This window comes from Petaurus breviceps, unplaced genomic scaffold (genome assembly GCF_028583685.1).
Source record: "Petaurus breviceps papuanus isolate PSGF00001 unplaced genomic scaffold, PetGlider_PUasm1.0 90750, whole genome shotgun sequence".
In the NCBI taxonomy this organism is placed as follows: domain Eukaryota; kingdom Metazoa; phylum Chordata; class Mammalia; order Diprotodontia; family Petauridae; genus Petaurus; species Petaurus breviceps.
The window spans coordinates 5098838-5117011 of NW_027187335.1; the positions used below are offsets into that span (position 1 = coordinate 5098838).

Genomic DNA, 18174 nt, shown 5'->3' on the forward strand with positions numbered 1-18174 from the left:
TTAAAAGATTTTTCTTTTTTGCTTTTTGGAGGGGGGGAAGGTATGGCACTTGGGGTTAAGTGACTTGCCCAAGGTCACACGACTAGTTTAGTGTTAAGTGTCTGAGGTCAGATTTGAACTCAGGTCCTCCTGACTCCAAGGCTGTTGCTTTATTCACTGTGCCACCTAGCAGCCCCCTAAAATATATTTCTGACTAGAGAGAATACATATATAAAACAGTTTAATGGTCTCTTTCAATCCTCAGTAAATCCCAATCCAGGGATTAGGGGATGTGATCATGCCTGAAAAAAGCAGTTTACTTCTCCCACCCTGACTGTTTTTTCAATCCTAAATACCACTTTATTGCAGGCCACATACTGGCTCCTATGTTAGAGTTTATTTTTCTGTAACTATGACTAATAGGGTACTATTATTTTCTGTATCTTCTTTTTTTCTGTTCAAGCAAGTATTTGGGCAGCTACTATTTGGAAGGCCCTCTTCTAGGAGTCTTGAGGTATACAAATATGTCATAAGCCTGCCCTCAAGAGACTTCTAGTCAAAGAGGGGAAATAAGATAAATACATATAATTACAATATACCCCAGAATGGGAGAACAATTCCATGAGAAAGGTAGGAATGCAACATAATGGGCTTTTAGAGAAAAGAAATCATTTCTGGTGGGCTGATTAGGAAGGCATCAGGGAGGAATGAAAATTCTTGAAATGGGTTTTAGAGATAAATCATCTAGTCCAGCCCCCTTGTTTGTTAGATGATATGAGAATTTGATAGTAGCAGAGCTAGGATTAGAATCGAAATCTGCTAATATCCTGATCAGAGTTCTTTCCATTATAGTTTACCATCTGACATTTGGGAAGGGCTTTGGATAATGGATCAGATTTCAATAAGCAGAGTTGGTTCTGAGGACAACTGCATGCAGAAGACCATGGCATGAGCAGAAAAATAGAAAATATTTGGGGAAGTGTAGGAAGGGTTCAGTTTGGCTGTGTCATTACAGGGACCTAGTTGGGAAAAGGAAGGTAGAGGTTAAATTGGGAAGAACCTTAAATACCATTCAAAGGATGCTGTTCTTTTTAGATATTGTCAACCCCTAGAAAATCCCATGGAAGACTCTGGAACTCCTACTCTGTTCTGATAGCAATTTCTAATCATCCCCAAGCCCCAAGATAAACTCATGGGAATCTCTGCTGTGGCTGGAAGTTTCTAACTGCCTCTGCTCCTAAACAAAGATGGTTCTAAAGGACATTTCTGCAACCATTCCCTTCTTGAAGTTCAGCTATTCTGTGGACTTTATAGGTGACCCTGGCTTGGGGCCCAGTCAGTGGCCTGCTTCTGTTGGCTAGAAGCAGCTTAAAACAGAAGTTGTGATTTTTCTAGGAATGTGCTATCACCCTGCAAAAAATAACTTGTGAACCACCCATTGTACCTACCTACCTAGCTTCCCCTGCTGAGTGCAGATTACCTCACTGAACTTCTCTAAGACTGTGCATTGTTCCGAATTGCAATTCTTTGACTCTCAATAAATGCTTTACTCTGTTGCCTTGTTGATCTTATTTTAATATAGGCTTGACAATATTGAGAGCCACTAAAATGAGGGCTTTTAATCCGAGGTCTGTGTAATTGTTTTAACTTTAAAATATTCTGAAAACTGTATTTCAATATAGTTGATTTCTTTTGTAACCTTATGTAATTTTATTTTGTGTATTTATCAACCTTAGGCTTCACCAAACTGCCAAAGCATCCATAATGCACACAAAAAAGATTAACAACATATGAAATAAAGTCTTTTGGGCAAAAGAGTACGGCATGATAGATATGGCAGTACGAAGTAACGGGCACAGTGCTGGTTGTGGAACAAGATGTACCTAGATTTCAATTTTGCCTCTGACATCTTGATTTTGACTCATTTACTGGCTATGTAACACTGAGCAAGTCACTTAAATTCCCTGAGTATCAGTTATTTATCTGAAAATAGCACCTACCTTGCAGTGTTGTGAGAATCAGACTCTCTGCAAACCTTAAAACACTATATAAATGTGAACTATTACTACTATTGTGCTTGCAAACCTATGTAATGGAGACTGGAGTCAGGGTGGGGAATGGAGCCAGAGAAACCAGTTAGGAGGCTATTATAAGAGTTTAGGTAGACAAAAGTAATAGAACTGGATGTAAGAGATTTTGCAGAAAGATTATTGAGAGGTCTTAGGAAATGATTGGATGTAATGGGACAGGATGACTAAAATTTTGAGCTTGGATGACAGTGATCTGGTGAATTTCATGAGAAAGAAAACCAACAAACATTACTATGGTACTTGAATCAGGTTAACATTTTGATCTATATTGTGCAGGGACACTGGACAAATACCTTGGTGACTAAGAGAACTCTCAGTTTTGATCACTTTTATGAACCTTTGCCAAGAATTGATGAAATAAGGAAGGATGGTTAAAGCACATAGCACTGGCCCAGTGTTGATTAGAAAAATACTCTGTGAAAATTCTGGGAAAATGGTAGAGAGAGAAGCATCCTAAGGGCAATGCTATCCTCACATCCACCAAGTAATATAAGTAAAGAAGTTTCAAGTAAAAAAAAAACAACCCTTATCAATACTAAGAAAAGTAAGGAGGAAAGAATATACTACAAATAATTCTTTTTTTTTAATCCTTTTTTTTAGGGGCCCAGGGGAAGAGGGGGAAGGGGAGGGAGGCCCCAGCCCCACAACCCCTTTCCACCCACCCCCTTCCCCCTTATATATTAATATCTATGTACAGGCCCTGGGGGAATGGGGGTGGGGGGAATCAGCTCCCTTAGTGGGGTGGGGGCAACCCAGGATCCTTGTCCCCACGGGGCCCTGACTCCTTTGCCTGCTGGGGTGGACCCTCATGTGAGGGTGGCCCTGCCCACTCCCAGGGCTTCGACATCCAGTGCAGGGCATCTGGTGGGGAGGCCTGAGGGCAGGTACACATGGAGTCAAACTGCTGGTAGAGGTCAAAGCTCTGGGTGTGGAACACACCAACACCACTATGGCCAGTGGGTAGGGCCTTGAATTGGGAGCTGAGACCAGAGAAGGGCCTTCCAGCTGGGGGGATTCGAGCCCCAGGTCCCCTGAGGTTGGTCAGTTTTTGATAATTCTGGAATGGCTTTAGTTCCATTGGGTGTAGCTCTGCTCTCCCCAAGCTGGGAGGGAAAGGCCAGGAGGGTGAGGGTAGCACGTGGGCTGCTGGAGCAGGTGAGGGTAGACAGCCAGACTGGGGGGCTATAGGGCAGGGTCCACAGGCAGCAGAGAAAGTGGAGGTGGGGCAGGAGGAGGTGGAGGCAAGGAGCTAAAGTTCACCACAGGTAGCTGGGACTCCACTACTGGTAGCAGCATCTGTTGGGTGGGGGCAGCTGGGGGCAGGAAGCCATTTTGGCCACCAGGCTGCAGAGGAGTAGAGTAGAAATCTGAAGGGGATGGCAGGTCCAGGCACACCTGCAACAAAGAGGGGTCAGGCAGGGGACTGGGACAGAAGGCTGGTGGGTAGAGGAAGGAAGGTAGGGGATAGAGGACACCCCCAGATGGCAGTTTCCCCAGCTCTGCTGTCTGTAATGTTGAGAAATCCAGGAACTGTCCCTTGAGGGCTACACCTGAAAGCAGGGCTGAAGCAGGGGCTGGGCCACGGGGTAAATAGAGGGGTTGTGACCTGTAGGGGTACAGTGAAGAGGTCCCTGGAAGGAAGCCACCATTAGTGAGGTACAGCTGAGAGTCCACTTTTCCCCCTGGGACCTGGGTGCCTGGAGGCCCTAGGTTGCTGGAGAAGACCTCAGGGTATAGGTGGACACCTGCGGGGTTGTGTTCTGAGCCACACTGGCTGGGGCCCAGACTTTTGGATGATGGCTCAACTGAGGTGGGACCAAAGGGGAGCAATGCCCAGTCCTTAGGTACTGCAGCAGGCACCTCAGGCCCTTCTTTGGCTTTAAGCTGCCTCCCACCACCAGGCAGAGGTCAGAGTCCTGGTCACTGGTTCCACATTTTATAGGGAGACCAGGTTGATTCGGTGAGAGGGCCCTCGATCTACTTGCTGGGATCATTCTGTGCCTATGGGACCAGGGGGCAGAGGTGGCTCCTTCTTGTCCCCATCACAGGAGGCAGGTAGATGTCTCCTTGGTGGGTTCAGAGCCAGATGGACCCTCACCAGGGGCAGTGCTCAGGGGTGAGGGGCCTCCAGGCCACTTGGATGCACCCTCCCCCATCAGGGGAACTTCACTGGCTGCAGATTGGCCACTCAGATCCACCCCCCTGTCGGACTCATCTGCGTGCCAGCCACATCTTCAAAAGGGCTGAGGGGCTCCATCCAGGGTTCCACTGAGCCAAGTCGATAACTCTTTCTGCTGGCAGTAATATGCAAATGATTCTACATATGGGGGGCCAGGGCCTCTGTGTCTGCATCTCTGGGTTCTCCCCGTGGATGGGGTCCCTCTGGTTTGGGACCTAGGAATCCAGGACTATGAGGAGGGGGCAAATTCTCCTCCTGCAGCAGCTCTGGCTTTCAAGGAGGACGATCACGATGTTTGTGGGGGAGAAGGGATTAACCCCAGTAGAGTCCCAGGAAGTCCCACTCACCCCCCCTCACCAATGGCCCTGGCTCCGCAAAGAGGGACCCTGAGGGGCTGGGGGACCCCTGGCCTGGGACTTGGGGGGCCCTGGGCAGCTGCACACCCCTGTCGGCTACTGAGTTGGGCCAAGGCCTGCTGGATACCAGCTAGGTCTCTGTGGATGATTGTTCAGGTGGAAAACAGCAGAGCTGCTGGGGTGGGGGAAGCAGGGGAAGTCCCAGGGGATGTTCCTCTGGGGGTCAGCTTCAGTGCTTGGGTGAGGGCCAGCTCCTTTTGATCCCCAGCCCTTCCCCCAGGGACCCCGCTGCCTCCTCCACCACCAGTCTTTCCCCTGGTCCTGGGTGTCAGTTCTGCCATTCCATGCCAGGTCGCTGGCTGGAGAAACTACACTTGCTCAGGTCTTTGACTCTCTGGCTCAGCTCACCTCGGGGCATGGATGGGACCCCAGGACTTTCCCCAATCCCTCCACCTCCCCTGCCAGGGGTTCCCACTACTTTGGGGGTTATCAGGGTAGGTCCCGGGGCTTCTTTGTCTCCCCAAGGCTCACTGGCAAAATCACTGCTCTCTGATGCTGTCTCCCACTCCTCGTTGGCCTGGTCTGGGTTCTAGTGCTACAAATGATTCTTAAAGAAAAAAAATAATTTAAGACTAACTTACCAGTTCCTTTTGTACTGGTTCTTCTGCTGTGTTCTCCTTCCCCCAAATTTTCATCTCCCATAATCTTTAATATAGTCCAGGACAGCCTGAAACCCTCAAGCTATAATTTTAGGCAAAGAACTTAAATGTTAACTCCCTGGAAGTCTTATACTCCACTCCACTTTGGGAGTGGAGCATAGTTCTTCCTCCCAGAGTGAGTTGAGATCCTATCTCTTCTATCCTTCTTGCCCCCATTTTTTCCCTTGCTCTTCCCAAAGCATTCAGGCTGGTTTGGATCAGCCCTATGATCCTTTTCATTATTAAAATTTTTGACATAGACTTAAGCAGTATATGTAGGGAACCTATCTCAAAAAGCATGTTGAAAATCATAGTGAATTAGATCAGTCCCAAGGCACAAAAGAATGAAATGGGCTTGTGATAATAAGTATGGGGAACAAGAAAGTAAAAGCAACGAGGGGGACCATTGATATAATACTGGTTACAACTATTTGTAATAGGGGTCTGATGGAGTCATGCACAGACCCCATTAGGTTGTTCCATTGATACAACCTCTGCACATGGAAGATGCTAGAGAGCTTATCTCTAAGAGAAGCATGATGATATATAATGGAAATACTTTAGAAAAACTGTAGTCCTGTAACTCCTTCCTATTGATTAGCCACATGGTGAATGTGAGTCTGTGGCTGACTATGGAGGCATGCAGAAGGCTTTAGTTGTCTTTTTCTTTGTCTTTCTTTGGTGCCTGATTCACTCAGTGTCTGGTGATAGACTTAAGTCATAAGTCATTAGGAGTCTTCTCTGTCCTAAGGCCATATGGACCAGAGAAACAGGCCTTAGTCCTTGACTTTAAAATTTTTCTTTTCTGTTCTACTAAAGAGAGTGGAATTTACAGATGGGGGGGGGGGTGGTGGTGGTAATGTGAGTCACAGGAATATGAGTCAGAATACAGGCCAGGTTTTGCAGCTAGCATGATGGCATCAATGCCCCAAGGAATAGGGAACAACTTTTGGGAGTAACCTTCAAGACTCTAGCCCAGTGGTAGCTGAAACAAATGAGTCTTCATCTTGCAAGGATCACTTTCAGACAGTTACTTTTAGACAAGAAATTGGTGAGTCAACTGCAACCTTTGCACATGGAAAATCCTAGGGAGTTTATATCCTGTAGAATTATATATGCTTGTTTGCCGTATCTTTGAAGTAAATATTTCTTTGTAAAAGTTCATTGATATTAAGTAGTTAAATGGAAATTGCATGCTAGAAACTGACCCCCAAGGATGAGAAGGAAAATTGCCAGTGAGGGCTTGAGCTAATGGTAATAGAGAAGAAACTTTCCAAATATTCAGGGTTACCCTCTGGGACCCTTAAGGGAGATATGCCTTTTCTGGCTCTGGGTCAGAGCATACACAAGCTACATATTTAATACAATACAGGAGAAAACAAGAAATAAAAATGAGAGAAAGGTGAAAAGAAGATCAAAGTGCAAAAAGTTTCTTAGAGCACCTCTCTCAGCAGTGTACCTTCACCCCAGGGAATCTGGGTCCAGCCTAGGAACTAAAGAAAATCAGCTATAGATTCGACGATGAATTGCAGAAGCATGAAACTAGTTAAAGTTAAGAACAAACCCAAATAACGTAGATATTTGTAGTTTTCCAAACATAGTATTTCAACTGGCCAACCTATTTCTTTGGGGAATCCAAACCTTATTTGAACCAGGTGATGTGAGAGAAGAGAATAGGCATCAAAATGTACAACAACCTTGGTACTTCAGAAGGTAAGGATTGGCAGTAAGTAAAATTTTCAGCAAGGGCAGCAAAGAAAAACCAGCAAAATGATTGATAATTACAGAGGACAGGTAAATGAGATAAAAAAATGAATAAACATTAGGAGAAAAGAGCCATTTCAATGGACAAGTAGTTTATAACAAGGAAAATTGTATCAAAAGCTCCACAAGAATGGGATAGTAGTACATCAAATTTGGAAAGGCTCTCTCACATGACTATGGATCTACTCCAAGAACCCCAGGAATGATACAGAAGAGCAATCAAAGAATTAGCTTCAAATCTTAAAGATAGATGGGTAGGAATTAAGGCTCTTAAGGAAGAAATCAGCAAGTCTAACTAGAGCATTTAGAAAAAAAGACATAGACAGTTTTTTCTGAAGAGGGGGGTTAGAGAATTGAATTGTAAAAAAATGCTGGGGTAGAGAAAAAAGATAATGGAGCAGAGAGGTAGGGCAAATCAGGAAGAACTTAGTTTCGAAATAGATCTCACTTAATATAGTATATTACTTGATTAAAAGTCTGTTTCAAAAAGAGGCTAAAAGCAGAGAGGTAAAATAAAGTCTTAAGGGCCTAAGAAATCAGCCTACAGTACAGGGAAAGGGGGAAGCAGAGCCTGGACGGGGGAATGGAATGGCAAGTCATGGACAGAATTTTCAGGGGGGAAAAAAGAAACAACGTTAATTTTTGCACCAGGTCTTAGCAGTATTACTGCACAAATAACCTCTGTCTCTCTCCTAGGGAAAGAAGTTTGCAAAGTTAGCTCACCATTTTATTATCTGTTCTTTGTAATACAAAAAGAACTAATGATGTTAAAAAGTGTTGTCTTTTATTTGCTTGGTGAGGCAGGAAACTGGGGGATGACTTTCCAGCAAGTTTCTCTGATAAAATCTCATTTCTAAGGCATATAGAGGATTTATTTCAATTTATAAGAATAATTCTCTAATTGATAACTGACCAAATGGTGTGAAATGGCAGTTTTCAGAGGAAGAAATCCAGGTTATCAGTAGTTACATGAAAAAAGGTTTCAAATAATTAAGATAACCCAGCAAGATAAGGTACCAGACACTGAGGTTCTTTCTCGAGTTCAACTAGCAAACTTTCAAACTTTACTACCAAGAGTGCAACTCTGATGGGCTGCATGTTGTTCAAATGCCAAATGTATATTTGCCTAAAAGACTGTTTTACAAAGAACTCACACAGAGGTCAGAAGCAATGCAAAGACATGTTCAAGGTTTCCCTGAAGAACTTTGGAATCTATTGTGAGACATGGGAGACACTGGCAAAGGAATACCCAGCATGGCATGACTTCATCAAAAAAGGTGCTGTGCTCTATGAGTGAACCAGAATTGCAGCAGCTCAAAAGAAACATATGAGATGTAGAAATTTAGAGACAGCTCCACTCCAGCTGTTCATAAGGACTATTTGTGCATGACCTGTGGTAGAGCCTTCCAAGCTCATACTGACCTGATCAGCCACAGTCAGACTCACTGCACTTTATGACCCCAACAAAGTGATGTCATTTTAGTCCTTTTTGAGAATGAATGACAACAACCAACCAATTAGAGAAATGCAAATGACTCCCTCACATTCATCAGATTGGCAAAATTGAATGAAAATAACAAATGGTGATGGGACTTTGGGGGGGGGGGGTGTTATTAAAGTATTGTTGGTGGAGTTGTGAACTCGTCCAGCCATTCTGGAACTATGCTCAGAAAGTTACCACCCAACAATACCAAGACAAAAGAAAGAGGAAAAGGACCCAGCTATAAAATAATGAAAAAAAAAGTTTAAAAAAAAGTCTTTTTTTTAGTAGGCAAAAATTAGAAACTAAGAGAGTATCTTCCTATGGGGAATAGCTAAACAAGTTACAGTATAGGAGTATAATGGAGTGTTAATGTGCCATAAGAAATGACGAAATGGACAGTTTTAGAGGAAACTAGGAAGACTTCTATGAACTGATGCAGAATGAAGTGATCAGAACTAGGGCCTTGGTTTGTATAATCTTATTCCTCGCAGAGGGGTTTACCTTGCTCCTTCATGAGTCCATGGAGAGGTTGCTGAAGATGATGGTCAACTAGTATCATTCATTTTAGTTACCCTAGATTATGAAAGAGGAGATAACTTATAGAAAGATGAGCATTTACCATGTACATCACAAGTATGTTCAGAAGTGTATGGGAAAAATGTTCAAAGGATGCCCCTTGTACAACATTACAAAAAATAAACCATATTCTATGTTGTTTCTTTTTGTATAAAGCCCAATAGTTTCATCTCTGACTGGATGTATGACCTTAGACATGTCCCTTGTCTTGTCATTGTTCTCGACAACTAAAACTGCAAATTGCAGAAAAACTATTGCCCACCTTCCTCATGCATGAGTTCTCTGTGCCAGTGAAAGCCCAGGGCCCAATTCTCATTCTCTATAAATTGTAAAACAGTGATAAAACTATCATACATGTTCCACACAAATATATTTTCATTTCCCTTTTCTTTCAGTGGCTTGGAAAATAAACCTCTCTAAACTCATCACTCTAACAGAGAAGGAAGATAGAAGGTCCTTTAAATAGCCAGTGTGAATAAGTCACTTTACCCATGAAGCGTATGATTTTTTACAGAGATCATGAGTCAGTCTCTATAGCACAATCCCTCCTCACTCTGTGGTTCCTAAGAAATATTACAGGCCTCCTGGGATCCTAGATGCCATCTGCTGTACAATTACCTCCCCTATGAAATAAAAGCTTCTTGAGGGCAGGAACTGTTTCAGCTTTGTCTTTGTATTCCCAGCATTTACCAGTATCAGCCATAAGGTTGACACCTAATATGTACTTGTTGATGGATTGCTGTCTTAGACACAGCTCAAATCTCTGTCATAGTTATTAATCCTAACAGAAACCTCTATTAAAACATTTTTCCTAACCATAATTCTTTTGGTTCAGATTTATGATTTTATGAATGCATGTGATTCCCATGGGGAAAACACTCCTTACTCTTCTCTAGCTCATCTTCAAGTTATGTCTAGTGTACTTTGTGTTAAGTGGCTTGGCTTGTCCATGGACACTTGGCTGATATTTATCAGAGGCAAGATTGAACCCAGGTCTTCCTGACTCCAATTAATTTGCTGAATGATGGAGAATTAACAATAAAGTTGATGATGAGTAGACTTTTAGTGTTAGGCCTACTTCATTGCACATAGCTAATATTTTTATATACACACACATATATCAAATATGTATATGTATTTCTGACTATACTGTGAAAATTTACATTAAATCAAAAGAGTGTAATTGCAACACTTGTTCTACTTGGAAAACCCTCAGCATTTATAAATTCTGAGAGATTACAGAGAAGTGGGAGAATGGTGTTGGTTTAGAAAGTATTTTAAAGCTACATTCATCATTGGTATAAGTTGACATCCATTTATACTATCACCAGTCAAATAAAAGTAGAAGCTGGAATTTCCTTATGTGTGGATATTGGGAGGGTAGAGGACTGGGGTGTATAAATCAGTGTTGCCCTTCCCTCTGTGTGAATGGGTACAATGAATATTTAATAGTGTTACATTTTCTCCTACTAGTGAATACCTTCGGTATTCACATACTTAATAGCCACAGCTGTTTGTCACCTTTCAATTCATAAACACTCCAAGCATCTATGATTTGGTCAGCATGTTAAATTCCTGGCATGGGGATTCTCTTCACCAATAAATAGAAACCTGATGACTTAGCAGGGAGTTGTCTCAGGCACACAGACCTAAAGTAATTTGCCCAGGGTTACACAGGCAGCATCAGGGGTGGATTTGAACCTAGACTTCCTCACTTAAAGTCCAGTTTTCCATTTACTACTGACAGAATCTTCTGTTAAATGCATACGGAATCATTCTAATAACATGTAGCTGATAAGGATCATAGCCAGTTTTTTAGCTCAGTTACCTGTGGTGCCATGTTGGCTCCCTCCATCTTGCATTCATTCATAGGGAAAGTTCCACAGGGGATGAAATTCCAAGTCCAAGAAATTTCTCTAGGTTCACACTACTAGAACTATTGCTCACAAGCCCTTGTTGATATGTCTGTCTTTCAGTAGCTAGCTAGAAAATACAATTAACTCAAAGAAAATGAACTTACTAGGATAGCTTAGTAAGAAAACCTACAACGGAGCATATCTTATCCCAAAAAGTTGAGGCATGCTATTTTGCAAACAGACATACGATCAATAGGGAAAGTGAGAAAGCACAGAGATTATACATGATGGGTTATGTGGGGAACATGAGTGGATGGCTAGCTAATGACTCTAGGCACTGGCAGTGTAAGACCTCTTATATCATCTTGTGATTTTCATATATATATTTTCATTGAACGGGTGTCTTTGTAGGTTGCATCACTCCATTGGGCTGAGTATAAGTTGGTGTTCATTTATACTCAGTTACCAGTCAACTAAGAGCAGATAGAGTCAGGAAGACATGAGTTCAAATCGAGCCTCAGACACTTACTATCTCTATAACCTGGCAATTCACTTAACCCTGTTTGCTTCAATTTCCTCATCTGTGAAATGAGTTGGACAAGAAAAGAAAAGCAAGAAAACTTCAAATGGGGCCATGAAAACTTGAACATGACTGAAAATGACTGAACAACAATACCACTCAATCAACCAAATGTTGAAGTGAATTCTTAGAATTTCTGATTAAGTGTAGATCATGAATGGGCTCTTGATTGTGGTCTTTACCACTTCTAAATTCACTCAGCTTGGCTTCTGCGGCCTTTAGCTTTGGACTCAGCTGTTGTCCTAGGGCACCTTAGGGAGAATAAGAACGCTGACCTTAGGATCAGCAGGAATCTTCCTAGTTTTCCTCCCTTGGACCCTCTACTCTGAAGCCTGCCATCTCTAAAGCTGGAGGATCCCTGCCCTAGGCATCAAGTTCTTTCTCTCTTTGACCTTCATCTTGACCAGAAGGTTGGCATTCAGGAAATTATGCCCTTGAATTTCCCTCTCAGATTGTACCTACACACCTGTCTCCTTTCACTATGGCCCTTTTGCCCTGTGTTAATAGATTGACAGTGAGATAACAAGATTCAAGTAGGCTGGTCAATAAATACTGAAACTAATAGGAGCCCCTCTTCCCTGAGCAAATGGGCTGAAGAATCTAGATGTGCCTAGATATGTGGAAAACTCTAAGTTATCATCACCCCTTTGCCTTGATGACCTCATCTCCCTGCTCATGGCAGGTTTTCCTCTGTAAGAGTCCCTAGCTTCTCCTGGCTAGCAGGTGTCTCCCTTAAAGAGCCATCTCCCTTAAGTGACTCTATCCCTTAAGGAGATGACTCCCTTAAGGTGCTTCAACCTCCCTTATAGAAGAGCTTTCTTGATGTGTTATCAGAATAAATGCCTTTACTTGGTTTGAAGATAGCCTGAACAAATTCTTTCGAAATGACACCATCACACACACACACACACACACACACACACACACACACACACACACACACACACACACACACACACCTTGCACCTCAGTTTGCTGATCTTGCACCTCAGCACTACTGCTAGGAAGGACAGAAGTCTCCTTTCCCTCTCCTGGGTTATAAAGGGGTATGGCAAGTCCTCAAGAGTCTAATGCCCTCAAGAAATGAATCTCTTTTCAACTCTCTTCACTAGAAGGCTGGGATTCAGGAAGTAATATCCTTAGATTTCACTCTCAGTATGCACTTAAGCATATCACCAAAAGCCATGTACTTCTGATGCTAGACACCATTGCTTACTGGATAGAGGAGGTACTTGAACCAGAGATATTTTGTCCTTTTGATGCACTCTGCAAGAGACATTCTCAAGTTGACCAGAGTTGGTTTAATATTTTAAACTCTAGGTCTCTCCTGGTGACCGTGTCAATAAATGGCCAGAGAAAAAGACCAAGAGCACCATAACCATCCACACCCAAAGGATATTCAGATGTCTGAGTCAAACCCCAGTGACTATTTCTGGACATTTTCATATGCAAATTGACCACTCAAAGTCTATTGCCTTTACAAAAAGCAAATGGACCTCTCAACATCTCACATCCTATAATTCCATTAAGTGAATTTTGGAGCTCAATCAAGGTTTCTTTGATCACCCTTCTGTTACAAGATGAATATTTATTAAACAATTACTATGTGTAAAACCTGGTGGGGGCTGAGTGCTGGGGGAGCTAGTAAGACTTTTTTTTTTAAGTTACTAAATAAGTATTTATTAAGAACTTGCTATGTGCCAGGCACTGTACTAATCCCTTAAATAAATAAACACAGAAGGCAAACACAAGGTTCTTGCCTTCAAGGATCTCACATTCTAATGGGGAAGACAATATGCAAACAATTATAGACATACTAAGATGGAAATGCAGGAGAGGCACTAGCAGTGAATAAGAGAAAGATACCAGGATAGGCTTTCTGTACAAGGTGGGATTTAAGAGAGTGTTGAGGAAGATGTGGAGTGTCTTGGGGGACACTCATATTTAGGGAATAGGAAGTGAATAAAACTAGGAATTTGCTGTTGAACAGGAAGATAATCAGGAGAAAGTAGAGTTAGAAAAGAGAATCTCCAGAAGAAGGATTATAATGCAGAAAAGTCACGGGTAGTGAGATCTCAGAAAAGGCTTTTGGATTTAGTGTTGCTCTAAAGGCGTGTGAGCCTGGCAAGTAATTGGACATTTGAGGATTTCTGAGTACAACTGTGGAGCTTTGGCAAGCAATGAAGCATGCAGGGGTGGCATTAAGAAGAACCCCAGCCACAAACATAACAACAAACTTTGTAATTATTGGTCACTTGCATAAACCAAAAGTTAGGTTGCTAGGAAGTATTTTCTAACATAATACAACACAATATAAAATAATTATATATATTTACATATACATATGTATATAATACAATACAATCTAACATGATAAAATACAATACAATACAATGCAATCCAATACAGAACACATGCTATTATATAGCAGTGCAGCACAGTAGAACAGAAAGAGTCCTGGATTTGGAATCAGTAGACCTGAGTTCAAATGCTGCCTATGCTATGAGATCCCGGTAGGACTTTGAGAAAAATCACTTCCTTACTCTGGGCCTCAGTATCCTCACTTGTAAAATTAGGACATCGTACTAGATGAAGGGTATTCTGGGGATTATGAATTTAAAAAAACACAACATATAACTAAGTTCAATATAACTGGTTTCCTTTGTAATCCTGTATTTTTTATTTTATGCACTACTCATTTTGAGAAAGTCTATAGGCTTTCCCAGACTTTGCTAAAGGGATCTATGACAAAAGGATATAGAATCCCTAGAAAAAAATGATCATTAAAGTCCCTTAAAATTTTTATCTGTCTATATCTACATATACATACATGTGTATGTGTAATTGTACACACACACACACACACACATGATTCAATTGCATAATTGAGAAGAGAAGGGGGGAAGAAAAAGGGAAAGGAAAAAAGAGAGGAAGAAAGATTCATATTTGAAGTCCCAGCTAATTATTTACTTTGATCACAATTGATAATCTAAATCAATTTGACATAGGGCAATACTTTGTAGTATTGAAAAAAAAAAAGCAACAAAAAATATCCAACACATACTAACTACCAAGCCTCGGTTACTGGCTATAATTCAGAGGTCAGTTTGGGTGGAAGGTGAGGTCCAGTGCAAGGCTGTGGTGATTTTCATAATTGAGTGAGTGAGGAAATGAGCCTCAGTCCCCATAGGTTAGTTCTCTGTACTGGGGAGCCACATTCCAGAAATGGCTTGAAGGAAGAATGGGGTTTATACTTTCATTCGCTAGTTTCTGAGGAAAACACAAAGATTTTCTAATCCAGTCGTGTAACTCTGAGAGGAAAACAGGGGCATTGAAATCATCAGGGCATCCAGAGGGAATGCTTGAGAAAAAGGTCTGCATAATCACAGATTTTTCGGGGGTGGGGTGGGGCGGGGTGGGGTTAATCATTTAGTTGCTGTGAATTGGGAAAGATTTAGCCTGTCAGCTGGTAAGGTGATAATTGAGTTTTTGATCCAATTCAGAATTACTGGATTCAATTCCACCCCTTAGCCCCTGCCTTGCTTGATCCAAGCAACCTGAAGGGAATTTGCAATTCAGCATTTATGTATTCAAGATAGGAGGGAGAGAAAGGATGGAACTGCTTAGGTAGGCTCTCACAGAAAAGAGAAGCTGGAAACAGGGGCTATTTTTTGGGACTGTGGGTGAGCTGGCAAATCAAACAAAGCACTCTGCGACTGAAGGGATGGTGAACAAGTGAAGCTTTCCATGGACAGATGTCATTTGATGGGAGGTGAATGGAGTTAATGAACAGAGGCAGTCTGGGCCCTGAAACAACAATTAGATTAGCCTTCTGGCCAAGTTCCAATCTGCCATGCCTTTGGTTATCCTTTCGTGGGGCTCCTCTTGATAGTTTCCTCTCCTCTCTCCTTGCACTTCAGATATTTAGAGTCACCTTGGGACTAGTATAAAACCTTCTTAAGGGCTTAGACCAGTGCCCCTGACTGGTGATTGCAAGTTGGGGACATCAAAAACATCTCAGTCCCTGATAACAAGCCAGGCTCCAGCACTTGACCAAGTTTGCTCTGACCACTAAGCAGGACCAGTGATTGTTCTTCTGACCTGACACTCCCCAACCCCTCCTTTTACCTCTTGCTATATAGATAAATCAAGATTGACAATCTACTGTCTGTCCTATGTCTCCCCTCAGTAGCCATTGCTCCCTGTGCCCTCATACCCATAGGTGGCACCCAAATCCTTTTCGTTTCTTGGGTCCCCTATGCTTTTCAACCCTATTCTTCCAATGCACAGAGTGGAAGCTCTTTTCTATTATTAGCAAAAGGCACTTCATGTTAGCAGCTGGGTATCTCAGTAGATTGAGCACAGTGAGGGAACTCAAGAAGACGGGAGTGCAAATCCAGCCTCAAACACTTCCTAGCTATGTGACCCAGGTGAACAACTTACACTCAGTTGTAAAATGGGGATCACAACAGCACTACCTCTCAGGTAGTGCTGATCAAATGAGATATTTGTGAAGAACTTTGTACAATGCCTGGGAAATAGGAGGAGCTAAATAAATGCTTGTTCCCTTCCCTTCCTTTTCCATTCCCAGTCCTTTCACAAATATTCCTCACCTTACATCCCTCCCCTTTTCCCCCTTCACTGGAAATTAATTTGTGAGTATAAAGTTAGGGTAGGACTAACAAATGGGGGGCCTAGTCCAAGCATGTGCAATCAACTTTCCTAGGTGCCAACCCAGGAGAAGATCTGGGAAGCCTCCTTCCAGAAATGCATGCTAAGACATAATAGAGATCCCCATCCTCCATTTCAGACATGCACCAGTCTTCTATGACTCTTTCCTGTTGACTTACTATGGGTAATGATTTTGCTGCTGAACTGGAAAGGAGTGTTTATACAAAAGTCTCCAATGGAGTCTTTAATATTTGCGATGGTCTCTTCTGACTTAATGCTTGGCTCACAGCATCAGCAATCGGCCAGATTTTGTGCTTCTCTCTGTGAGTGGGAAAAAAGCCAGAGGAAGCTTCTCAGGCCATGTGATTATTGGCTTGACTTGACTTGACTCAAACCTGGCAGCACCCTTCTCACTTCTAGATTGACAGCTATTCTATTACAACTCGTTAAATGCCTTGTATGTACACTTATCTGAATGCATGTTGTAACTACCCTCTAGTATCTAATATAATGTAGTGTAGGAATTGTTTTATTTTGGTCTTTGTACCCCCAACTCTTAACTTGCACAAAGTAGGTGTTTAATAAGTTTTGAATTTAATTGAATGGCAGTGATATATTAAATAAAATTAGCATGGGTTAAATAGTTTTAAGGAAGGATTACCTTGTGCAGGACACTCCATTCCTTGCTTAATCATGTGTTCCTCTTGGAGCCCCATTGTCGTTCATCCTTCGTTTTCAAAGAAGACCAATGACATCATGATATTGGAATCAGGGTACAGTGTGCTCTGCTGTGGCTGATCAGTTCAATATAAGTTTGGAAGGCTCGACCATAGGTCAGCTGCAGATAGCCCATTAGAACATTTGGGATGGACATGTCTCTGGATTTGCACAAATCAGTTTCATGGCAGCTTACTTGCACAAGTTCTGGATGATGGACAATGCTATCTCATGCTTTCCCAGTTACCAGTGGAATGAAGTAGGGTGTTTGCTCCCATTCTTTTTAGCATGATGTTTTCTGTTATTGTATGAAGCCTTCAAGGAGAACAAAAACAGCATCAAGGTCAGCTACCACACTGCTTGTAAATTATTTATCTTGAAAAGCCTACAAGGCATGATGAAAGTGAAGGGAGAGTGGGTATGCTACTTTTGTTTGCAAATGATGGTGTATTCACTGCAGCCTCTGAGGCTGAAACGCAACAGAACATGGATCGATTCTCTGCTGCTTGGGTTAATTTTGGCCTGACAATCAACACCAATAAAACAGAGGTCCTCCACCAGCCAGCATCATCCATACATGGAATCATTGGTCACAATAAATGGAGAAAATGTGAGTGCTCTGGATAAATTCACTTAACTTGGCCATAAGGAGATACCATCCTGGAAATGTCATTAGGTGGTGAATATCAATAAATGCAACTCTGAGAAGCAACTAGTTATTTATACAGAATCTTATATGAAACTGTATAGGAGGATATAAATGTAATAGGCACGTGAATGGAATCTCCAGTGTCTAAAATTATCACTGGAATATCTGGAATTCTTAATAGAAATTTGAAGATGCTCGTGGATTTCTATGTAGCATGTGTGAATTTTGGGGGAAAGGAATCACTACAGAGCAGAGCTGGATGGAGCCTTAGAGATTATCTAAACCAGTGCTTCTCAAATTTGTGGGTCACAGAATTTATACAAGAGGTCTATAGATCCATGTGGAAGCCAACATCCTTTCTGTAGACTGACCAGATAAGTCTCATACACATGTATTACTTCTGACTTGTAGTAGCAGCCCCAAATTTATCTTTGCACATTCTTCCTTGGAGCAATATGTAAATAAAATCTTTGGAATAGCCTTTAATTACTCAGCTTAGATCTTTGACTTAGAAATAAAAGAAACTTCAGAAAGCATTTATTCCAAATCCCTCATTTTACATTTAAGGGATTTACA

At 42.0% G+C, this 18174-nt stretch overlaps 1 pseudogene; it reads right to left on the reverse strand.

Annotated features, from left to right (window-relative positions):
• Positions 1-2802: 2802 nt before the first annotated feature.
• Positions 2803-16948, reverse strand: LOC138145816 (protein PRRC2A pseudogene; annotated as a pseudogene).
• Positions 16949-18174: the final 1226 nt, after the last annotated feature.